The 26,117-nt window shown below is 38.0% G+C and overlaps 1 protein-coding gene across 3 annotated transcripts in view; it reads left to right on the top strand.

Annotated features, from left to right (window-relative positions):
- MACROD2 (mono-ADP ribosylhydrolase 2) overlaps window positions 1-26,117 on the top strand; it is a 1,339,842-nt gene that overhangs the window by 101,031 nt on the left and 1,212,694 nt on the right. The gene's annotated exons all lie outside the window — the stretch shown is intronic.

Genomic DNA, 26,117 nt, shown 5'->3' with positions numbered 1-26,117 from the left:
TTGTTAGAGCAGATAAAGCACTGTAGACAACCATGCCTTATCTCTATGATAAGACTGTTTGAATACATCTTATGTTTTCTATTACAATCTAGTTATCTTTCACTAGTAATTTATTAACTAAATTGTAATTGCTTTCCCAGCATCCACATGTCTTTCCAACGTATTGATCCTAAATCTGGTCACTTGTAAGCAGCCTTCAAGTACTTGGGTGTATTAAGTATGTTCAAATTTTATAAGTGTCCTGCATTAATCTGATATTAAACTGATGAGGGCAGTTCTTGTGGGCAGATCTGATCATTTAAAAAAATAAATAGCTGTGAAAACAATTGCAGACCTAAAATATTTGGGAGATGAAAGAAAAAGGAAAACATTTAACTTTGCATTCTTTAGAGCAGAGGTCCCCAACCGCCGGTCCGCGGACCGGGACCGGGCCGTTGGGGCTTTTCAGCCGGTCCACGGCGCCAGGGCCCCCTCGGCCTTTCCGCACCACCAGCGGCGCTCCCCCCGCCAGCCAGCCAAGCCCCGCGCCCGCCGGAACCGGCTCCTCGCTCTCCCCCCGCCGCCCGCCGCGTTTGCAGGAGGTGGGGAGGGTTGGGCGGCCCGCCAAGGCCAGGAGGGACGCCGCTGCCCCCCCTTCCCTCTCTCCGCCCGCCGCTGCGCCTCCTTGACGCCGAGAGGAAATGCCGGCAAAGGCTTTCCTCAGCGGAGGCCGGCGAAGGTGATATTGAATGTCGGGGGAGAACGGGCGGTTGCACGTGCTCCCTATCTCCCTGCTAGCCCACTCGGAATATTCAAAATAAGAAAAACCTTTGCCGGCGAAGGCTTTTCTTATTTTGAATATTCCGAGTGGGCTAGCAGGGGGATAGGGAGCGCGTGCAACCGCCCGTTCTCCCCCGACATTCAATATCACCTTCGCCGGCCCCGCCTCTCCTGCAAACCCCCTTGCTGAGAGCCCGGGGCGAAAGTGCTCTCGCAAAGGTGAGGCGGGCAGGGCGTGCGCACGTCATCGCTGAGAAGAACGGAGAGAGAACGAGAGTGAGTGAGAGCAACAGACAGCAAGATAGAGAGAAAGTGAGAAAGAGAGAGTGAGAAAGGGGGGGAGAGAAAGAGATAGCAAGAGAGAGAACAAGAGAGAGAAAGAGCGTGAGAAAGAAAACAAGAAAGAGTGAGAGAGAGAGAAAGCAAAAGAGACAGAAAGAAAACAAGAGAGAGAAAGTGAGAAGAAGAGAGAGAAAGAGGGGGAGAGAGAGAGAAAGAGAGAGGGGGGAGAGAGAGAAAGAGAGGGAGAGGGAGAAAGAGAGAGGGAGAGGGGGGAGAGATAGCAAGAGAGGGAGAGAGGGAAAGGGGGAGAGAGGGGGGAGAGAAAGAGAGAGGGAGAGAGAGAGGAGATAAAGGAAGAGGAGAGAGAAAGGAAGAGAAAGAAAGAAAGAGGGATAGAAAGAGAGAGAGAGTGAGAGATGCTCAGTGAGCCTTTCTTTGAAGTTGCCTTTCTTTCTTTCTCTTTCTTGCTTTCTTTCTTGCTCTTTTTCTTTCTCTCTTTTACCTTCCCTTCCTCTATTTCTTCTTTTCTTTCTCCTTCCTACCTTCTTCCCTTACTCTCCCCTTTCATAAGTTTCCTTGCTTCCTTCCTCTGTTCCTGTCCCTTCCCCCTTTCTTTCTTTCTTTCTTTCTTTCCTTCCTTTCCTTCCTTTCCTCCCTCCATTTCTTGCTTTCCTTTTCCTTCCTCCCTTCTTTCCTCCCTCATTCCCTTCTTTCACTCCTTTCTCTCTTACTCTCCCCTTTCACACCTTTCCTTGCTTCCTTTGCACCCTTCTTTTGTTCCTGTCCCTTCCCTCTTTCCTTCCTTCCTTCCCACCCTCCGTCCATTCATTCACCCATTCCTCTCTTGATCGCCCCTTTTACGGCGCCGCTGACAGCTAGCTCCCCCCCCCCCACCGGGCCATGGAAAACTGGTCTAGCTTAAAGCCGGTCCCTGGTGCAAAAAAGGTTGGGGACCTCTGCTTTAGAGCATTGCATGTATTTTCATCAGTGAAGAAAACAGTTTTTTGCTTAGTATGTACACTGCAGAATATTGTTCAACAGTTTGCCTTGGGGAATTTCTATTCTGCAAATAATTTTTTGTCTGTTATAGAATCTTCATTAATTTATTGAAATCATTCAACAGGTTATCGTGCATGTTATGTAATTTCTCTACATGTATCACTGGAAAGTTCATAAAAAGATATGCAGAATGCACACTCAGCTATCTTAGTCAGTGAAGCTTAGCCAAGTGCTTAATGCATCAGTTAGAAATGAAACAAATCTTCTCGAACAATTCCAATGGGTCCTAGAGAAATAATTAGATTTTACCAGGTCACAGCTGCTGTAGAATACGAAAACATTTTTTTTAATTTTAAGAAAAATAGTATTGAGATTTATCTTTATTTCTGCTTTTATTATTTAGATTCTTTAATATATGTTGATTGTATATATATAAAGGTAGAACATACATCACAATACTGGGAAAGTTGAGGCTCTGTTAAGTGAAATTTAACATTCTAAGGATGTGGACAAGGCTGTGGGAGTGACGAGTTCTTCCACGTGTTTGCACCTCCTGGTTGGTTTTGGCCAGCAGGGAGGTGACACGAAGCTGGCTCCAAGCTTTCGTTAACACTTCCTTGAGGGAGAGGTCCTTCCCACAACCATTAAAGGAAGATGTTGTGAGGTCCTTCCTCAAGGAGCCTTCCCTGGATCCAGCAGAATTAAAGAACTTTTATTCAGTCTCCAACCTACCAGTTGTGGGAAAGGTTGTAGAGAAAGTGGTGGTACTCCAGCTCCTACGGTCATTGGGCTTCAGAGCGGGCTACAGCACAGAAACTACTTTGGTCACTCTAATGGATGATCCCTGGTGAGTCCGGGATCCAGGTCATTCCTCTATCTCGGTGTTACTTGACCTGTCAGCTGCTTTCAATACCATTGTCCATGGTATCCTTTTGTAACGACTAAGGAAATTGGGAGTGGAAGGCACTGTGATACGGTGGTTTTCCTTCTATCTCTCTGGTCGGTTGCAGTCGGTGTTGGTAGGAAGACAGGTTGACCCTCAGACCCCTCTTTTGAGGGTTCGGTCCTCTCTCCTCTCCTATTTAATATCTACATTATACCACTGGTTGAGATCATCCAATGACACAGGGTGAGGTATCAGCAATATGCTGATGACACCCAGTTATATATCTCCATCCTGTGTCAGTTCAGTTAATCAGTGGATATGATGTGCTGGTGCTTGGAGGCTGCGAGGACCTGGATGGGAGTTAACAGGCTCAGAATTAACCTGACAAGACCAAATGGCTGTGGGTATTGCCTCTGAAAGACTATATCGACTGTCTTGGTTCTGGGGGAAGAAATTGCCCCCCTCAGAATGGGTTCGCAATTTGGGTGTTTCCCTAAACTCTCAGCTAAGATTAGACCAACATTTGACAGCCGTAGTTTGGGGAACCTTTGCACAGGTTCGCCTAGTGCACCAATTGCGACCCTACTTGGATCAGGAGGCTCTTCTCACAGTCACCCATGGCCTTGTCACATGGTTAGATTATTGCAACGTGCTCTACATGGGGCTACCCTTGAAGAGTGTTCGGAGACTACAGTTGGTCCAGAACGCAGCTGCACAATCTGTTGTAGGTGCACCTAGGTACCCTCACATTACACCAATCCTACACAAACTGCACTGGCTCCTGATTGGTCTCTGGGTGAAATTCAAAATGTTGGTTATTACCTTTAAAACTCTACATGGCTTAGGGCCAGACTATCCTCGAGACCGTCTTCTATCACATAGCTCCCAGTGACCGTAAGGGCTCACAGAGTTGGTCCTCCAGGTCCCATCAGCTAAACAGTATCAGCTGGTGGGTCTGTGGGGAAGGGCCTTCTCTGTGGCTGCCCCGGCTCTCTGGAATCAGTTACCTCCTGAGATCTGGACTACCCTAACCCTACTGGCCTTCCAGAAAGCAGTAAAGACCTGGCTTTTCTGACAGGCCTGGGGCCGTTGATCCTATGGTGGTAACCAGCAAGATCTGGCCATGAATGGTATGTAGGGGTTTAATTGTTGTACTGTAAATTGTTTTTAAACTATTTTTAGAGGTTTTAGTACTATTATTGATGTTTTATATTTTTGCTGTGAGCTGCCTAGTGTCCTTAGGGAGTTGGGCGGCATATAAATAGATTGATAGATTGATAGATTGATAGATTGATAGATTGATAGATTGATAGATTGATAGATTGATAGATTGATAGATTGATAGATTGATAGATTGATAGATTGATTGAATGAATGAATGAATGAATGAATGAATGAATGAATGAATGAGGAAGCATTGAGGCATTATGTATTAGGGAATTATTTATGTAATTTGTATTTTACTTCTCCTGGCCTGCAATAGTTAACAAAAGGGACAGGCAGTCCAGTGCAAATCTAGGTGTCAGCATGTGGGGATGACGGACTAAATATTATGAAACTCCAATGGGGGGAAGATTAAAGTAAAGAAATATATTTTCAAATTCTTGAAAAAAGCCATTTGGTCAATTATGTTTAGAGTCTAGTTAGTATTTGAGAGATAATAAATTCTATATTCAGAAAAGTAGTTTAAGAATAAGTTGAATCAAAATATTCTTTAATTTTATAAAAATCTGAATTCCTTCAGCTAAATTTTTAGGACCTGCATATTAGTACTGGCACTCATATTTTGGACATGACGAACTCTAGGTGACCAAATTATGGAGGCTGAAGCCAAATTCTCCAATTCATTGGCCATTATTTTGGGATATTTAAACAAGGCAGACTTAAGGTAAAAGCTACCAAAATACTTTCAGCATGTTAATTGTCCCACTAGAGGCAAGAATACTTTAAACCAGTGATGGCAAATCTTTTTTGGTTCACGTGCCAAAAGGGGTGTGCGCGGGAGTGTTAGCATGTGTCTACATGCCAACACCCCTTCCCTCCCCCCACACATGCTCATCGCCCCCCCCCCCCCACTGCCCCATGTATATGTACACAGGCCTTTCTGAAGCTTGGTAGGTGAAAAAAATCACCCAACAGACAAACCGAAAGTTTGGAAAAACACATTTCCAGTTTGCTGTTGTGCTGTTTTTTGCTGAAAAAGGCGCAAAACCACTAGAAAATCCCAGGGCTATAAACTATCAAAACAACTCAAAACAAAACAAAGGCATTGGAAGCACATAACAGCAAAGCCTTCCATGTTTTTGAAAAAAAAATCCATGTAATCACTAGGAGTTTGAGTTTAATTTGAATGACACTTTACTTATTCCATTTTTCCTTACATTCCAATGCACTTCAGACAACACACATCTGTCTGTAGGTACAAACATTCCATAAAAATACAGGTAGTCCTTGACTTATGAGGTTGTTTAACGCACCTAGTTGGCTGCCCTAAAACATGCCCCTCTGCCATATGGGCAGCAATAATAAAGCTTGTTTACTGAAGATCAGAGCTTCATTTCTGCAGCCCATCACAGATGTACAGATGACAACTGAATTCTGTCAGTGGACTGCAGAAATGAAATTTGGATCCTTAAGATCTGAGCTTCGTTTCTGTAGTCTGTGTGCCCATTTCACTTTGTCCACTTAACATCCTCAACTGTGAGAACCAGGATTGCAGTTGTTGAACAAAGTGCTTACATGGGCATCTTGTTTAATGACTGTTTTGTTCAGCTGGGGAGATTCCAGTCTCAATTGTGATGGCAAGTTGACCACCTGTAGAGGCATAGATTTATTCACGATTGCATCTGTCTAGACTCTCCTGTATTTACAGTCCTGTCTTTTTACATTCCTAAAAATCACTTTCATGTATGTACTCCACTGCTTACATATATGCCATCAACAATCAGTTCACTCTTGATAGTTAGGTTTTAAGAAATTTGATCTTTCTTCCCTCATGCCCATTATGAAAATGCCACAAGCAGCGGTAGGTATAAGATATACTGTACTAATTGGATGAAGGAGAGAAGATAGCACGCAACATATTCACATGCAGGATTCTGGGCCCACACCTCCGCTTTATAAAATATTATGGTAAAATCCAGTGTGCATCAAAATCTGAAATGGAATACATATTTTACTGCAAATGTTTTCTAGATTTTGCATGTTAATTTATTTTACTTATTAATCAAGTTTATACAGCTACCCATATCACCAAGGCTGACACTGGGGATAAATATTATAAAAAACAGATGCGCAAACAGTGGATGAAGGGAGAATAAGAATGGTTACCTCAACAATGGAGACAGTTAAACCTTGGGATCCGCAGATCTGTTAACCAGATTTTGAGAGCATTTAGAATAGGGCTTCAAGGGTTGAAACGTGGGTTTCTATTGTTAAAAATAATTTTAAAAACTTGGATAAATTAAAATGTATTAAATAGTGGGATTTCTCCCCACCCTCCACAATTCCCTTGTTATTTGGGACAGAGTACTGCAAAATTCACATCCTCCAGAAGACCTCTTTTAGAAATTGTTCTTCAATTTACATTTATAAGCTTAACTGTCAATTCCAACGACCATAGGAACTGTTGTGACAGAAAACTGAACCCTCAACAACATCTGTATAATAAATCATTGTACAATGTAGAATACTCCGTATTTGAACAAGTTAGCCAAGAGTTAATCAGTCGATTTAATGAGTTAAACAGTAAAAAGAAATCTGTTTCACAGCAGTTAAGACTCCTATTTGCCATTACCTATGATATTGAGGAATAAAATCTTTGCTATGGGGGAAAAAAAGCTATGAACAGGAGAACGAGTTTCAGACCAAATGCTGTGTATTAATGTAACATTAAGGCATTAATACTTAGAAATCAAAGGGATGTAACTTTTTTCAAAGTATCATGTATTTCTGATACAAAAACATCATTCCTCATATTTTCTACGAAAAATATTAAATGCTTGAAAAGTGGTGTTGAACAAATTTAAAATTAATATTATTTATATTTAAACTTAAATCTAACTTTAAGTTTAAATTTTGACGTTTCAATCAAGTACTTTCCTTCTGAGCATACCAGTTTTTTGGCATATGGTTTTTGACAAGCTGCACAAAGTCCAAGTATTTATTATTTAGATTTGTATGCCGCCCCTCTCCGAAGACTCGGGGCGGCATACAAATCTAAATAAAAGTATGTACCTTGCTTGAAAAAACCTGAGCATGCTAGGTTTAGATAATGGTGAATGGATTTGGAGTCCACATACTTTTTATGGAGTCAAAACATCTGGTATTTATTTCATATTTACTGAACCACGGTCTGCTTTTATATACGGACTCTGGAATTTATTTTGTACGAATTGTAGGAATTTGAATTATTGAACCAGCTTGGATATCTATAAGAAAACCTATTTTTATCCTTCGTGCTAGAATTTAATGTGAATAAACAATACATGCCTACCCTTGTCTACATCTAGTCAGACATCTTAAGATTTTCTAAGCATTCTGCTCATTCTCCTCTATAAATCTTAGCCTTACCTAAGTTAAGAAAAAACAATAATCTGGAAAGTATATTACCAATCTGGAGGGCATATCACCACAGCAAGATTATATTGAATTTCAGAAGATTACTTGGCAGAAATACTTCATTTTTGATACCTTGTCTTTAAATAACTATAAAAGAATTCCAACACAAAGATAGTGTGAAGTCCTAGGTTTTACCACATCAACTCTAAACTGTTTCAGTGAATTATTTTTAAGAATAACACTGTGCTTTAATGTCAGACATGACTTGAAAAGGGAAAACCTTTTCCTTTATCTTTGCTTGTGTGATGGTCAAAATTTACTGATTTTGTTCTAGTGATTTAGCTATGTCCCGAGATTCCTTCCAATTTCTACTTGTGCTTAAAACACATTTTTGTTTTTAAATTCCCTGGTTCACACTGTAAATAATAGTGAAAACCCTGAATATATTTTAAATATTAAAATCAGTTTGGAGTAATGATTAAGGAGCTAGATTAGAACTGGGTCCTAGTATGTGAATACTGGTCCCCCCTTAGGCAGGATGGGTGAAGCTAATCCATCCCCACTCAACCTAACTCACTTTCAGGGCTGTTGTAGGGAAAGTAGGAGGTGGGATCATAATGCATGTCACTTCAAAACTTCAGAAGAGAAGGATTTAGGGGTAGTGATTTCTGATAGTCTCAAAATGGGTGAGCAGTGTGGTCGGGCGGTAGGAAAAGCAAGTAGGATGCTTGGCTGCATAGCCAGAGGTATAACAAGCAGGAAGAGGGAGATTGTGATCCCCTTATATAGAGCGCTGGTGAGACCACATTTGGAGTACTGTGTTCAGTTCTGGAGACCTCACCTACAAAAAGATATTGACAAAATTGAACGGGTCCAAAGATGGGCTACAAGAATGGTGGAAGGTCTTAAGCATAAAACGTATCAGGAAAGACTTAATGAACTCAATCTGTATAGTCTGGAGGACAGAAGGAAAAGGGGGGACATGATCGAAACATTTAAATATGTTAAAGGGTTAAATAAGGTTCAGTAGGGAAGTGGTTTTAATAGGAAAGTGAACACAAGAACAAGGGGACACAATCTGAAGTTAGTTGGGGGAATGATCAAAGGCAACATGAGAAAATATTATTTTACTGAAAGAGTAGTAGATCCTTGGAGCAAACTTCCAGCAGACGTGGTTGGTAAATCCATAGTAACTGAATTTAAACATGCCTGGGATAAACATATATCCATCCTAAGATAAAATACAGGAAATAGTATAAGGGCAGACTAGATGGACCATGAGGTCTTTTTCTGCCGTCAGTCTTCTATGTTTCTATGTTATTTTTTCACCATTATTTTATACAACTCAGGGCAACATACATAATGACCCTATCTCTTCCAATAGTACCTCCTACCAATACCTCCTACCAATAATGACATCAAAATAAACTTACCTGTCATTTATCTGGTAATGGAAGGTAGTGATTATAATAATTAACATTTAACAAAACAGTAATGAGAACTTTACTGGACAAATTGTTGAAACCTATGAAAACTTAACTATCATTTACAAGTCAGATATCGGCATTTGGAATGATCATCAATAACACATTGCTAAAAAACATAAATAAACCATATAACACGACCAGCAGGCTCAGATTTCATCTTATTAATTATACTGGCAACTAAGCATTTTAGCTTGGTATTATCAGGGCCTAGCATTTGGGCCCCACCTGCTTTTAGGGAGAGATGATTCCACTATACTTCATCTAATGATACCAGGGTCGCCCAGAAAGTAATGCACCATATTTTTTCCCCAACCTACAGTAATGGTATGAATGCGAAACTTTAGATATGCATTATTTGAATTGTCAGGAGTGCGTGTGTAAATTTTGTATTTCTTCAAACAGATATTGTAGCTGCAGAGTGTTTCAAAAGGGCATCTGTAAGTGATGTATGTTAGAAGCAGCGTGTCATCATTGAATTTCTCACTGCAGAGAAAGAAACTGTAGGGAACATTCACAAACGTATGTGTACAGTTTATGGAGAATCTGCAGTCTACAGAAGTACGGTTAGTCACTGGGCACAGAGGGTGAGGCCATTAGAAGACGAAGAAGTGATTCGCACAGTGCAGAAAGGGCTTTGTGACCAGAACAAGGAGTGGTACCGACAGGACATATACACCCTTGTGTCTCGCTAGAGGAAGGCCATAGAACGGGATGGAGATTATGTGGAAAAATAGGAAGTGTAGAAGAAACATCATTCTTTCTTATGTGTAAGTTTCATTGTCTTCAATAAATAATTGTTGAAAAAAAATGTGGAGCATTGCTTTCTGGGCAACCCTTGTATAACAAAGATAGATTTTTGCCCTCCTTTGTTTTATGCTTCTGGAATTTACACCACTTATATTTGCATTAAACAGCAAATTGAATATAATTGTTGTGATTTGAAGAATGCTTCTCGTTGAGAAAATAGTATGTGTATTAAAATCAGTTCGACTGCAAATAATTGCATTTTTCCTTTGAAGCATAAGTAACAATCCTTCCTCTCAATTTTGAAACTGCAATGGTGGGCAGAGGATTTATCCTACTAGCTGTAGGGTGATACCTGACTCCTTCTCGGCTTCAAGATTAATACGAAGTTCTGGGATTGCCTGGCAACACAGCAGCATCCGTTTCTGTTGTGGGACAAGAATAGGTGGCAGAATTTCTTAGCAAATGGGAACAATGCTGTCTATTTCATTCCAAAATAATAACTAAAATTCATACATATTCTTGCTCTCCCTTAGGAAAAGAAATAGGAAATTGAAATGTGGCCAGCACTGCTTCTGCTTGTTGCTTATCATTCCATTACTGAGCAGAAATCTAAAGCAGAAAAAATACAGGAAGTCCTAGACTTACGATCACAATCCGAGTCTAAGGAGAGGGGCGGCATACAAATCTAATAAATAAATAAATTGAGCCCAACGTTTCTATTGTTTAGTGAGACACTTGTTAAATGAGTTTTGCCCCATTTTGTCCTTTCTTGTCACAGTTGTTAAGTGAATCACTGCAGTTGAGTTAGGTTGTTAAGTGAATCTGGCTTCCCCATTGATTTTGCTTGTCAAAAGATTGCAAAAGGTGATTATGTGATTTTGGGACCCAGCAACGGTCATAAGTATGCGTGAGTTGCCAATCAGCTGAATTTTGATCACATGATCATGGGATGCTGCAATGTCATAAGCGTGAGAAGTGACCATAAGTCTCTTTTTTCACTGCTGTTATAACTTTGAATGGTCACTAAATGAACTGTTGTAAATCGAGGACTACTTGTATTAGCAACCTGTCTTTGTTTAAGAAGTGAAATATTCAGTCTTTTGTAGCTATTTCCAATTTTGCTTTCCTGAACCTAGTTGAAGCTGACTCTTCTTAAGACTATTTGTTCTGTTTCCTTGATAATGGGATAGCTGATAATTGCCTTGATAGTATCTACAGGAGGAAGAACATGGAAAATATTTTGCTAGCGAAGTATTTTGGTTTGGCTATCAAATCTAGTTGTCAACCCTGAAGCTGACCTGATTGAAGCCGTTTTGACTGCTTCAGTGTCCCCACACTGGAGCTGAGGAATAGGGAGGGGAATTGAGATTCAGGGGAACATATACCCAAAACATTTTTTTCCCTTGGGAATTAAGGACATTCTCACACCTGTTGGAAGAAGGGGGCTGCCAACCCATTTTGTGATTGGACCATGTGATTGATTGTTTTGAGAAAGTGGGAAAACTTTTGTTTTTAATTAGGTGAAAAATGCGGGAGACCCCTAGAGTCAGTTTTCAACAAATATGTGCCAATATGATAATTCCAAATACTGTAAAGGTGTTATTTGAGGAATCTATATGCCTCGGAGTCTTGCTTTCTATGGATTTATTACTTGGAACACTGACACTAGTCCAAAATTTTATACCTTCATTAAAATAAAATACAAAGCAAGAAAGTTAAATATCAAAAGGGGGTTTTTTGGTGGTGATCATCTGGATGTGAACCATTGTCAAAAATTCTTCCACACTTATGGGTCATTATTCTTACTAAAGTTGATAGCATTCATGTTTCTAATCAGATCATCATTGTGGAATTCTGAGGCATGTTGCTTTCAGTTCGTTAATTCCTCCCCCTTTATTTTTCCTTATTTCTATTATATCTCCTTAATATAAAGTGACGCCTTTTCATCATTTGTCCTGCGTCCTGCGCCCTTTGAAATATGTCCTGCTTTTTTTCCTCCCAACCACAGCCCCCATGGAAAGAGGCTGGAAGGAGGAGATTCTGGGCTCTCCGCTGCTGCTTTGCCCTCCCCAGCTTGGCCGTAGGTCTTTGCACTTACTTCCGGCCAGTTGTGCAGGGTCTTTGCTTGCCCGTTTCCCCCGCCCCACCCCTGGACGGGCCCAGTTGTGTCTCGGTGCTGCAGCCCTGCAACCCGGGAGGAGCTTAAGGGCCGTCCGGGGCTCTGCTGGCTGCTCTTCCTTCCCAGCCCCCCGCTCCAGAGAGGAAGGCCAGCTGCGTGGGTGAGTAACAGGGCAGTGAAACGGGGGGGGGGGTCAGCCTTCCATTCCCCCCTGCAGCTGGCCTTCTATGTCAGTCTTGAGCTAGGTAGGGTGTGTGAAAGAGCAGCGGAGTAACTTGGAGGGCAGGTCAGGGGGCTGTCCGGGTCCGCTGGGCAGAGACTCTGCGGGAGAAGGGAAGCACCTGCTGAGCCTTTGGACCCGCTTTACCCCTCCACCTCCTCTCCTGCCTTCGCCTCCACCCGGGCACCATTGGGGCAGGGAAGAGAGAGAAAATGAGAGGAAAAAGAGAGGAAGAGAGAGAGAGAAAGAAAGAAAGAAAGAAAGGGAGTGAGAGATAAAGAGAAATAGAATAGTAGGAAGAGAGAGGGAGAAAGAGAGAGGGAGGGAAGGAGGGAGAGACAGATAGAGTGAGGAAAGAAGAGAGAAAGAGCAAAAAAGAGAGGAAGGAAGGAAGGAAGAGAGAAAGAAAGAAAGAGGGATCGAGAGAGAGAGAGAGAAAGAGGAAGGAAGGGAGAGAGAGAGAAATAGAGAGAAATGGAGAGAAAGGGATGGAGGAAGAGAGAACGAGAGAGCGATTTTTTTTTGCTAATTTTTTTTTTGCTAAACTTTTTTTAGGTCCCCTCTCCCCCACTCAATGCTGTCCCTCTTCCCCAATCTTAAAATCTCGTCACTTTACCTTAATATCTCTCCACCATGAATATTATAAAAAGACCAATTCAAAATATTGTGACACCTTTTTATACTACCGATAGATTTGAGTAAAAATTGACCATATAGGAATATTTGAACTTAAGCTATTTGAACTGAATGAACATATGGGTAAATAAATGGTAGTACGGGTTTAAAACTGAAGTTGTCAAAGGCCTGACTACAATTCCGGAAATAATTACTTTTAAATGTGGTCTTTGTAAACTTAGTTTTCTTGGTCCTTCTGTTATCCTGCTATTAAACAAATTGTGAAAAAGACATGTTGATGTTTTATTTGGAAACAAAATAACCCTGAGCTGATATCTTGTGTTCCATTTTTATTTCTTCTGCATGTATGTGCTCTTGAAATTTTTTTAAAAAGAAGAGCCTTTTACGCCCATGGAGTTGTTTTGCCAGTTATACTCCAAAGATCTTTTTGTTTGGAAAGATTAAAAGGAAAAAGGATTATCTAACAAAGCTAAAGTTGTAACTCTGAGTAACAGACAGTGACAGTACGTGTCAGAGATTCTTGCTGCTTTGAAGGCTGTGTTTATTTTTACTTTGGATATGCTTGACACCCCAGAAAGCAGCTGTAAAAGCAATATTGCCTGCTGGTATAGTTCAGACCTTCCTATTGCTTTTCCTTTGTAGAATTTTTTTTTAGAAATAATAATAAGCTGCACTATTTGTTTAGAAATGCCTCTTGTAATCAGGCAGAATAGCGATGCACAGGGAATATTAGAATTGGGAGGGGCCATTTAATTCTTCTGGAAACAGGAATTGAAATTAAAGCATCCATGACAAATGACAGTCCGGTCTTTATTCAGTGAAGAGAAGCTCATTGCCTCCTCTTGATAATTGGTTCTCCTATCAAAGTGCTTTTGTAGTTACAAAGTTTTGCCTGATATTTCACTGAAATATGTTTTCCTTTTACATAAAACTGCTGTCCTGTGCCTTGTTATCTGAGATTTTGGTCTCCTTTGTAACATCTTTTAAGATGTTATGAAGAATGCTATCATTTCTCCATGCCATTTTATTTTCCCAAGATTAAATTTTCTTTTCCTTTCATTATCTATATACATCTATGTGGAGGAAATTGTGGATTGGTCTGTTGTGGGATTGTCTCATAAATGGCCTATTTGGAGACATCTGGAAAAAATAAATAAAAATGCCATTTTAATTAACTTACAATAAGGACAATTACTATCCCCAACCTTGTCCTTCAGGTCTTTCAACAGCGTATACATCCACTGTAATTTAGTCCATCCAGCTTGCAGCTACAGTATTTGTCCTCTTCCTTCCTTCTACATTTCGGAGCACTATAGATTTTTCCAAAGAGGTAGATTTCTGGATAATGTGTGCAAAGTATTGTAATTTGAGAGTGATCATTTGTGCCTCAAATTGGAAGTTTGAGTAGATTTTTTAAAAATTGTTGCTTGTTCTTGTTTCCTTGGCTGTTATGCCATAATGGGGTTGGTTAATCAAATATTTGGTTCAAGATATCTTTTTAAATAATCTACTGCTGAAGTTATCAGTTATAAATAAGTAAAGTTCATTTTGTAGGAACTGTTTTGTCCTAGACCAAGCACATAAATACATGTAATTTTAGAATTACATACACATACAATTCTTAGAATTTTCTGCAATACAGAAACCACACTTGTAGCTTTTAATGTTTGAAGATTGGGATATTGACCTATTTCTAGTCATATGGCACTTTTTAACATCTCTATAAAGTTCCTAAAGATAATATATAATGTACAGTTACTTCAGCATTCTAGGATGCAATTCATCAGTCTCTGGAGACTTAGACTCATTCATAATAAATGGTTGCTCATGTTTCTGTTAATCCCAAATTTCAATTCTGCCCCTTCATCCTGCTCTTGAGAAGAATGTGGTGAAACGCAGAACCTCTCATAGAATAAACTGAACTAAAGTAGAGTTTGAGTAGTTATTCAATTTCTACTTTAGTATATTGCCATTTCATGGATTAGCATATTGCTATTTCATGGATTGAATGGTATATAAATTCTTTTTCTTTTATTTTGACATATTTTAAAAGGCCCCTTCTTGCTCATTCTGAGCTTCAGTCTTTCTGGCTTCACCTGTACAATTTTAAAATATTCCTACTTACTCTTTATGCCCTCTCTTCTTGTCCCCCTCTTTCCACGAAACTTTTTATATTTGTATATCCATAGTGATTTCTTTTACTGACCTTGATTAGTTATTGATTGGAATTGTTGAGAGTATGTTTTTAAAAACTTTTAGGAACTCCCAACATTTCAAACACAAATTTCACCTTTGCCTCTTTTAATACAAAATGTTTTGAGGCTATTTATATCTGCTTTTTTGAAATCAAAGGTTTCAAATTGAACTACTTTAGTTTTACTTCTAAAATATATAACCTTGGTACTGTAAATATTTCCATTTATCTTTGTATATATTTTCTTCCCATTTTGTGTGTCATCCATGTTTCTTCAAGCCAATGTGTTTGCTATTACTGCTCCTTTCTGATTTACTCTGTTCAAGTCTGTCCCACTTTTTTTTAATTTAGAAAAATTATAATATGCATTGTTATACTTCTTGATTAAGAAGTTTGCTTTAGCTACGTTACATTTGTAAAATGCATTTCCCTGAATATACCTACTGACAATATTACTATCGTAAATTTTTATACCTACTGACAATATTACTATCTTAAACTTTCCTGTCATTTATCAGACAATCTGTCATTATTCTGTTAATGCTTTGGATATGCTGATACTGGTTAAGGATTTCTAATTTATAGATCTGTCAGTTTCTTCTTGCTTTTGTTTTCTGTTTGTTTTTTGCATTTGACCTCTCAAATTGAGCATTTTTCCTTTTAATTCTTCCTTCCTACCTAGAAATTCCAGAACAGTTTTTTTTCAGATTCTTGTTATATTAAAAAAATAACACTAAAAATACCCTGCCAGATGTTTTCACACTCAGACTCAACTTAGAACACTGTTATCTTTTCTAAATAAGTAATTGGGTTAATATACATTTTCTGTTATACGGGCTCTAGCCTTTTGTATGCCTTTTTTAAAAGAGGTCTTTGAGAACAAAAGGGTTTTTTTTTAAAAGGATGACTTTGTAAACATGGCACAATTCTACTCTCAGTGACTCCCAGTGAAGACTGGGAGAACAATTTGGTTTCAGGGATTTAAAATATTGAAGCAGGAACCCATGATAGAATATAGAAATCTGACTGCAAATCATTATGCTAATTTTATATAGCTTTACCACTTCACTGTCATTTAAAAGATTCCAGATTTAAACAAATTGGTTTGATCCATCAATAGAAAGAAACTCATCTCTTCTCACATGCTTCTGAACAAATACCCAAATTACATTACTGTAGTGATGGCTCTTTTAGCAACTATTTTTAAGTGCTTCAAGAAGAGCACTTTATTGAAATTGGAGAATTCAGATGATGGGGCATTGACATTGTTCAAGATCCCCTCTCTTCTCCCTTAATCAGGGTGTCTTTTAGTAAAAAATAATTGTCCTGGTTTATCTGGTACTTCTCAGTTGATATAATACTAGACAGTAATATTTTACTTACTGGTATTTATGTCTTTAAAAACTGAGTTTTGGCTGCTTTGTGAATTACAAATATATGGATCATAAATTACATCTGGAGTTTGGAGTTAAGTTAAATATGTAATACTTTTAAAGAATTTGAGAAATGTTATTAAAAGCTTGAAGGAGAAAGTAAAAGCAGCTCATCTTCTAAAGATACTGAACTCTTTGTAAGTTTAAAGTATGGTATGTCAGCAAAATAAAACCTATAAATCAGCCAGAGTAATGGCAGTGTCATGCTGTCCTGAACACTGCCCATTGAGAAAGTGTGCTTCTATATTGTGTAACTAAATATGCTGCGCATGCAAGGAAACTGGAATAAAAGAGTAGATCAGCCATGAAAATAACGAATAAAGAAATAATTCCTGAAGGAATTAATTTCATCTATACTTAATTATTCCATACTATAAACAAAAATCAACTAAGCTTGCTTTGTCTAATATGTCAGAATACTGTGAATACAGGTAATACTGGATGTTTAGCAACTATTCAAAGTTGTACTGGAGTTAAAAAAAACACCTACCCATCCTTGAAATTATAACTGCTGCTCACCATTTTACAACATATTGCAGTGCCCTTTGGTGATATGTCCGCAATTTTCAAATGTTTTTGCTGGTTTCCAGCTAGAGCCTCACCCATTTGGAAGAATGAATTTGCTTAACAACTGTGTGGTTTGCCTATTTGATCACATGATATGCTTTACAATCATAGACAACTGATAAAAATGGTTTGTAAAGTCGAATCTAATCATGTGGTATCTCAACTCATAATAGCAGCGATGTACAACTGAAATTCCAGGCTCCATATTTGTTATAGGTTGAGGTCAATGTAAAGATCATCAAAATGCAACTCATTAGGAATCAAAAAATCATGGGAGATCTTCATGTGCCTTTCAATCTAAGTCCAACTCTTCAGAAAGCAACTGATGAAGAAGTATGAATTCTAAATTGGTGTTTCTCGAGTACAGAAATATTTAAAATCACTTAATAACTGGAGTTATTTATTTATTTAATTGTTTGTTTGTATTTATATGCCACTCTTCTACATAGACTCAGAGTGACTTACAAAAATAGGAATAAAATACAAATACAGGAGAAACCAAAAATAAAACTAGCGGTAAAGCCCCAAAAGTATTTAAAACCAAACATCCATTCATTCAATCAATCACAGTCCTACATTCATATCATTGGCTGGAGCAAGATGCTAGTGCTCAATGTCCCCAAGCCTGCCAGCAAAGGTGAGTTTTTAGGACCTTACAAAAAGCCAAGGGGGTAGGGGTGGTGCAAATCTCTGGAGGGAGTCGATTCCAGAGGGCCTGGACTCCCATAGAGAAGGCTCTTCCCCTAGGTCCTGCCAGTCGACATTGTTTAGCCAACAGGACCTGGAAAAGGCCGACTCTGTGGGCCCTGACCAGCCACTAGGATACGTGAGGCAGAAGACGGTTCCATAAGTAACCATGGTTCTAAGCCATGTAGGGTTTTATAGGTCATAACCAACACTTTAAATTGCGTCCGGAGACCAATTGGCAACCAGCTTGTGCAGTGATGGTGAGATGTGTGCATGCCTGGAATGCCCAGGACAGCTCACGCAGCTGCATTTTGCATCACTGTAGTCTCCGAACGTTCTTTAAAGATATATAAATATAAATCTATATTTTCTTTTATGTACACTGAGAGCATATGCACCAAGACAAATTCCTTGTGTGTCCAATCACACTTGGCCAATAAAGAATTATATTCTATTCTAAAGGTAGCCCCATGTAGAGGGCATTGCAGTAATTGAACCTCGAGGTGTTAAGGGCATGAGCGATTGTGAGAAGAGATTCCCTGTCCAGATAGGACTGCAACTGCTGCACTAGGTGAACCTGTGCAAATGCCCCCTTGCACAGCAGAAAGATGATGTTCCAAACTCAGCTGTGGGTCATGGAGAACGCCCAAGTTGGACTCTCTCTGAAGGGTCAACATTTCCCCCCACGGTAATGGTCGGACAAATATAGAGTTATCCATAGGAGGCAAAACCCACAGCCACTCCACCTTGTCGGGGTTGGGCCTGAGCCTCTTAACAACCATCCAGGTTCTCACAGCCTCCAGACCCTGGCACATCACCTCTACTGCTTCACTGAATTGACACGGGATCGAGATGTATAGCTGAGTATCATCAACATACTGGTGGCAACTCACCCCATGTCGCTGGATGATCTCACCCCTCGGTTTCATGTAGATATTAAAAAGCAGGGGGGAGAGGACTGACCCCTGAGGCACCCCACAAAGGAGGCATCTAAGAGCCGACCTCTGACCCCCTGACAACACCGACTGCAACCGACCAGAGAGGTAGGAGGAGAACCATCATAAAATGGTGCCTCCCACTCCCAACCTCTCCAATCGGTGCAGAAGGATACCATGGTCAATGGTATCGAAATCCACTGAGAGGTCAAGAAGCACCAGGATAGAGGTATGTCCCCTATCCCAGGCCCACCAGGACCTGGGACAGGGGACTTAGTGTGTTGGAAATAAAATTAAAGAAAGACAATAAGAACATTTTTTTTTAAAAAGCAGTACAGCAAAGCCTTAAGATTAAAAAATAAATCCCAGTATAATAAAGGAAGAGAGAATTTTAAAAAATATAGTAAAGCAGAAAAGAATGGAATAACTGTAATTGCTGTACTGAAGAATTGGTCACATGTAGTTTATTTACCTATCTCAATAACCTGCAGCTTTATGTTACTAATAAGAATTTTCTAAGCCGTCTTCAAAGTAGTTCTGCACAAACATTTTGAAGAGGAAATATAAATAATACAGCCAAGAACATGTATAATTAATTTTGGGTTCTCTTTAGCCATGAAGAGTAGCAAACTGAGTATTACTTTAAATAAAGAAAAGATGCTCCTAGCTAGAATAACTACTCTATGTTTGTTGCATCCAGAATCACCTTAGCTTAAAAAAACCAGAATAGTTTTAATAGTGAGCATAATCATTCAATGTATTTGGAATTATTGTTCTTTTTAGGGAAAATTACAAATAATAAAAAGGTGCGAACATAAAGAAAAAAAGTAAGTAGTAATATCAAAACTCAGGTAATCATGCTGCTATAATTATTGTTATATAAAGTCAACTCTACATACTATCCAGCATACAAGTAGAAAAAGGTAGGAGAGCTAGCATATATCTCCCCTCCAGCAAATAGGAGTAGACTTGTAAAATTTCTTTTGCTAAAAGAAATAAGAAACCTTATTCCTTATCAGATCTCCTGAGTTTCTGTACTTGGAATTACGAACATAATAATCAGAGAAATTCGACTTCCGGTTGTGGTGCGGTGCTGTCGCTGTGTGTTTCCCGGTTCTCCGGGTTACATCTGGCCTTTTGCGTTGATTGATTGCCCTATCGGGCGACCGCGGACCCGTAGAGCCCAAGGTCTTTGAGGGGAAGTTTGCGTGCACCCGGGGGCGTTCGGCGGACCCCCCCCCGGGGGACGGGAGATCCTCCAAATCATCAACCAAAGAGATCAGCTTTTTTTTTGCTGATCCGGAAGCGCTGCACTCTGCTTTATTTTGGAAGCCGCGGTAACGACAAATACCTTTGGGGGTGTTATTGCTTGCTGCAGAAGGACTGAGGACGGTTTTTGGATTTGTGGCATACGTGTTGGATTACTCCTTGCGAAAGGGACATCCCGACTCTTTTTCTGAGTCTGAAGAGTGAGAGGCGGCGACTTCGATCTGTGAGTGTTACGAGCCCCCTGGCAAAGATGGCGACGATGACTCGGCGGATTTTACTTGAAGGTTTTTAGAATGAATTTTCGCCACGTCTATTTGAGATTTTGACTTGCCTTAGAACTATCATCTACACTTTAAATTGTCGCAAGGAGAGAAGGTTTAAGTAACGTGTTTTGAAGGTAGGAGAAAGTTTAAACCCCCCGCAACAACTTTTTTGCTATTTGTCTTTGAAATAACACCTTGACTAGTTGGAAAAAAAAAAAAAGAGTAAAGCAGATAAGAGTTAAAACAGCAACCGGAAAACTCCGACCCTATTTTTTTTTCTACTTACCATTTACCCTTCCTTTCCTTTCCATACCCTTTTTTGTCTTAATTTTTATTTTTCTCGTTTAATAATAAATAAATAAAGTTTGTTTACTTTTGAATTTCATACATAGATATTTTTGCCTTTTTTCATTTTCATTGCCTTTTTTCATTTTTCACTACTACTACCCTTTTTCTTTTGGACAATTTTGCACATATTGGATTACTTTTGCATACTTTTGGATACTTGGAAATTGGAAATTGAAATTCAATTTGGACATTTTGATACTAGGACACTTGAATATTGGACATTTATTGACCCGGAACTTTGGACAACTTGTTAATCCTCTACTGTCTCTCCCCTCTCTTTTTCCCTGGAACTGCGTCACTAAAATTTATTTCATTAACTGCAAACAAAAGTCTCAACAAATCATTGACCTTACTCTTTGATAACAGAACCGAGCTGTACCGAACTTGATCAATTTAATAACACCATATTGTGGAACCACGAACCCTTGGATTTGGATCGATTGGGATTGAATTTCTTCTAAGTTATTTAAATCTTATTTTGATATTTTTGGACTATATATATTGACAAAAACCCCTTACCCAATTCTGTAATTCATAAAATACTGTAATATTTACTCTAGCTATTGAACTGTTTATATAGATTAAATTATATTACATTATATTAAGATAGATTGTACTATATTTAGGTAGAACATACTGATAGATTACCTTCAGTTGATAGTTTTACTTTATATTAACATTAAACTTTAGACTTTAGACTTTATTATTACTTATCCTTAATTGACTTTAAATAACAGATAGTAACTGGATTTCTTTTTGATTCTATAACTTATAGTAACTTATAGTAATTTAATGTTTTAAGATTTATCGGATTTAATCAACTTAATTGATTCAACTGATTTAAACCCTTAATAGAGTAACCCCCCGATTGATTGACTGACTTTCCCCTTATATTGAATACCGAATAATTGTACTACTGAATTATTACTTTTCCCCACTTTCTCTCCCCTTCCTTTTCTTTTCCATACATTGAGATATTATTACTGGAAACATATTGATCCAAATGCTATTTTATTGATAATTTGAACCCTAAATATAAATTGTCTTTTTCTTGTTACTTCTCAAGTGTAATAAATTCTGATATTCTCTTAACAACTCTTTACTAATTGTATCTTAACAAAAAAAAACCCTTTACTACATATACTGCAACTTTCTATACCACTTTAATCACTTTAACCTCATTACTTCCGACAACATCACATACATATTACACATTACATACATACTACATATACATTACATACATTTCTTTACACTACATAAATCCTTTTACTACATCATACATACTATTTATATATTGTTCTAACGACCTCTCCTTAATATAAAAATGTCTGCCTCAAATCAACCAACCCTTATGAAATCTTGGAAGAAAAACCCCAACCAGCCTGCAACACCAAATCCAACTCAGCAACGTTCAACTGACTTGTCAGACAAAACATCTCTCCAACAACAAACACAGGAAATTCCCAATATATCACTAAACGCCTTACTGGAGAAGATGAACAAAATGCAAGACACATTAGATATCAATTTTGAGTCTATTAAGGGAACGATGGGAGAAATGAAGCAGGACATCAAGAAGATTCAAGAACATGCGGGTCATCTTGAGGAGCGAACGACCAAATTGGAAGACCAAATGGATGTTGTTTGTGAAACAATTACCAAGAATACAGAAAAAATAAATAATATTGAAGAATTAACCAACAGGATGGACACCAAATTCCAATTTTCAGAAGCGAAGGCAGAATATACCAACAAATCCCTGGAAGAGTCCCTTATGAACCTGGAGCTCGAGAAATCAGCCTTTTTTTTGCGTTTCCAAAATATTATAGAAACCGATCAACAAGACCTTCCTCACACGGTGGCGACAATAATAGCTAAAATCATTGATAAATCAACGGACGAAATTTTAGCACAAATGGATGAGGTATACCGGCTTACAACTTCATATGCTAGACGGAACAGACTCCCACGAGAGGTCCATGTACGTTTTCTCAAAAGAAAATTCAGAGACGAAATTTACAATGCCTCCAAGGATAATCCAGCTTCCCATCAAGGTCGAGATATAGTAATACTACGCCAAATTCCAAAGCGAGTAAGGGAGAAACGCAAACCCTATCAAACGCTAGCCACCAAATTAAATAGAGAATCTATACAGTTTAGGTGGATGATACCAGAGGGAATGACGGTCACACTTCTGGACAAAAAATATAAAATTTCCACTCCCGAAGATGCAAGAGACTTCTACGCCCACATCTTGAAGATGGATCAGTCTGCCCTTAAGGAATTTGACACTAGAGACACTCCCCGAAATGAAGAACCTACCCTTGATGATAATCAAATAAACAATGATCAAGAATTACAAAGTCAGAATGATGAGTCAAGCAAATATGGACCAGTCACCCGGGCAAGAGCTGAGGCAAGAAAGGAGAAACTTAAGGAACCAACTCCACAACAATAAACAACCTCAAATCACACTATTTTCAACAAATATAAACGGTATGAATTCATATAAAAAGAGACAAAAAATATTCCATAAACTATTTGAAAACAACTATGATGTAATCTCACTACAAGAAACCCACATTAAAAATGAAGATACTACTCTTTTAGCTATTCCCAACCCTAAAATTAAATCTGAGTTTGAATTCTTTTGTGCTTCCGCTTCCGAAAAAAAGAGAGGCATAGTTCTATATGTTAAAAAAATTTATTCTCCAACATTAATATACACCGATGAAAATGGTCAATTATTAATTGTGCAAATAACCTTACAAAATAAAAGAACAATAAATATAATATCAATATATGCACCATCTGTTAGACAATCTTCCTATTTTAAAAATTTACACAAAAAAATATTAGAATTAGATTTAAATAATTTTGTGATAATTGGAGACTTTAACGCAATAGTTGATGTAAATAAGGATTATAAAGGTAACTCCAAGTGTCGTACCCGTAACATCATTCCCTCTACTTTTCAACAAATAATTTATGAATATGCCTTAAAAGACATTTGGAGATACTTTTACCCTAAATCTACACAATATACCTTTTTCTCTCCCCCCCCATCGAACCTGCTCACGTATTGACATGGCTTGGTCTAACATAGAAATAATAAATCAAATAATTGATGTTCAAATACTCAATGCAACTTGGGCAGACCATAACCCCCTCCTACTCACAATAAAAGACAACACTTACAATATTCCGCATAGATGGTCAATGTACTCAACAGTGATAAACCAAAAACAATTTCAACATAAAATACAGAATGATATCCCCCCTTTCATCCAAATTAACTTCAATGGCGAGATACCCAACGAAATAGCGTGGGACGCCACTAAAGCATACATACGCGGTATTTACATCTCATACACAGCAAACAAAAACAAAGAAAAATATGCACAACTTCAAAAACTAAACATCTCTCTTCAAGAAGCAGAAAAACTACTCTGCAATGATCCTAAAAATAACATAACTCTATTAGAAATAAATACGATCAAACATCAAATAAACTTAATAACACAACAACACATTGCCCAAAAGGTTAAAAATGCGAAACAAACATATTTTGAAGCGGCCAATAAACCAGGACGTTGGCTTTCTCTCAAATTAGCCCATCAAAAATCCGATAGGAACATAGATACTTTAGTTGACCCTTCTGGACAACTGAAAACGACCAACTCTGAAAAAAAACAAATTATTCAAAACTTTTATCAACAACTCTACCAAGTCTCAAATTTGGATGCCGATTTAATATCAAAATATTTACAAACAAATGAACAAACAACTATGATAACAGATGACCAAAGAACTCTTCTAAACAAACCAATTTCTATTTCGGACATTGAGGCTGCAATAAACAAACAAAAAAACAATAAAACCCCAGGACCAGACGGAATCCCATCTGAATTTTATAAATTTCATATGGATATAATGGCACCCATACTCTTAGACATCTATAACAATGCGCTCTCACATGCAAAACTGCCCGCGTCCTGGTTTGAATCCTATATAACCCTTATCCCTAAAGACATTGAAAATAGACACCATTTGGAGAATTATAGACCGATTGCATTACTTAACACTGATTATAAAATATTTGCATCAATAATTGCGGACAGACTAAAAAATATATTAAATAAAATTATCCATTCTGACCAAAACGGATTTCTTCCGGGAAGAAACATTTCCACAAACACAAGAACTATACTAAATGCCTTGGAATACTATGACAAAAACTATGATAAAGCAGCTGCATTAATATTCATGGATCTCAAAAAAGCTTTTGACAGTCTCCAATGGCATTATCTTATAAATCAAATTAAATTCATGAATTTCGGCTCCAAATTTTTCAATCTAATCAAAACTATTTATTCTATTCAATCGGTCAAAATTCTTTTTAACAATGATATTACCAACACAATTACTATAACTAAAGGTGTACGTCAAGGATGTCCTCTGTCCCCACTTATTTTTATTCTGGCCATCGAGACCTTTCTCAAGACTATAAGAAACAATTCACAAATTCACGGTATTATGATAAAAAAAGAACATTACAAACTGCAGGCCTTTGCGGATGACATTGTATTCATCCTACAAGATCCAATTCGAACAGCACCCATTTTATTTGACAAAATTTATAAATTTGGTGAAATATCTGGCCTACAAATCAATAAAAATAAAACACAAATTTTGACAAAAAATATGATACCAAAAGAGATACATACCTTGGAAGAATTAATTAAAATAAAGACCACAAAAAAAATTAAATATTTAGGAATTTGGATGACTTCAAATTATGCTACTATCAAAAAAGACAATTATGAACGATTAGTTAAAGAAATACAACAAGATCTTAACAGATGGTCAAAATTAAACTTATCTATTATGGGAAAAATAGCTGCCATAAAATCAAACATTCTTCCAAGGTTTCTCTACCTATTTCAAGTTGCTCCAATAAATCTGAATAAAACTTTTTTTAATACTCTCCACAAACAAGTAAAGAAGTTTATTTGGACCAAGAAGAAGGCCAGAATAAAATTGAAAAACCTTCAAGACCTTAGATCCAGGGGTGGACTTGGACTTCCAGATTTTTATATGTATTACCAAGCGACCATTTTAACCATGATTAAAAATTGGATTACGCTCCAAAACACAAGACTCTTAACACTGGAAGGATTTGATCTTCTTGCTGGGTGGCATACTTTCTTGACAGCAGACTACCACAAAATACCCAAATATTTCAAAAATCATTACCTACGCAAAACACTAATAACAATCTGGTTTACTATAAAAAAAAATTACTACACCTCAATACCAAAATGGATATCCCCCAATGAAATACTAACTTTTCCCAATCTCTTCTCGTACTCTAAAACTCTGAGATACCAACAATTACTCGATGAATCAGACGCTCTTATTTCTAAGCAACAATTGAACAATCAAGGAATTAATATAGATTGGTTAACATATTTACAAATTAAACTAAAATATGAACAACACAAAAAGCAATTTGGATTTCAAAATAACAATGTAATAGACACGATTCTTTTCGGTCCTTCTACAAAAATGATTTCAAAATTGTACAACTACTTACTAATCCAAGAAAACCCCGAAGAGCAAGTGAAATGTTGTATGATAGCTTGGGCTCAGAATTTTGGATATACGATTAACTTAATTGAGTGGGAGAAAACATGGACATCAAATTATAAAATGACAACTGC

Source organism: Erythrolamprus reginae, chromosome 1, assembly GCF_031021105.1.
Source record: "Erythrolamprus reginae isolate rEryReg1 chromosome 1, rEryReg1.hap1, whole genome shotgun sequence".
NCBI lineage: Eukaryota > Metazoa > Chordata > Lepidosauria > Squamata > Dipsadidae > Erythrolamprus > Erythrolamprus reginae.
Note: the sequence above shows the minus strand (reverse complement) of the source record. Positions and strands in the feature narration are given on the sequence as shown.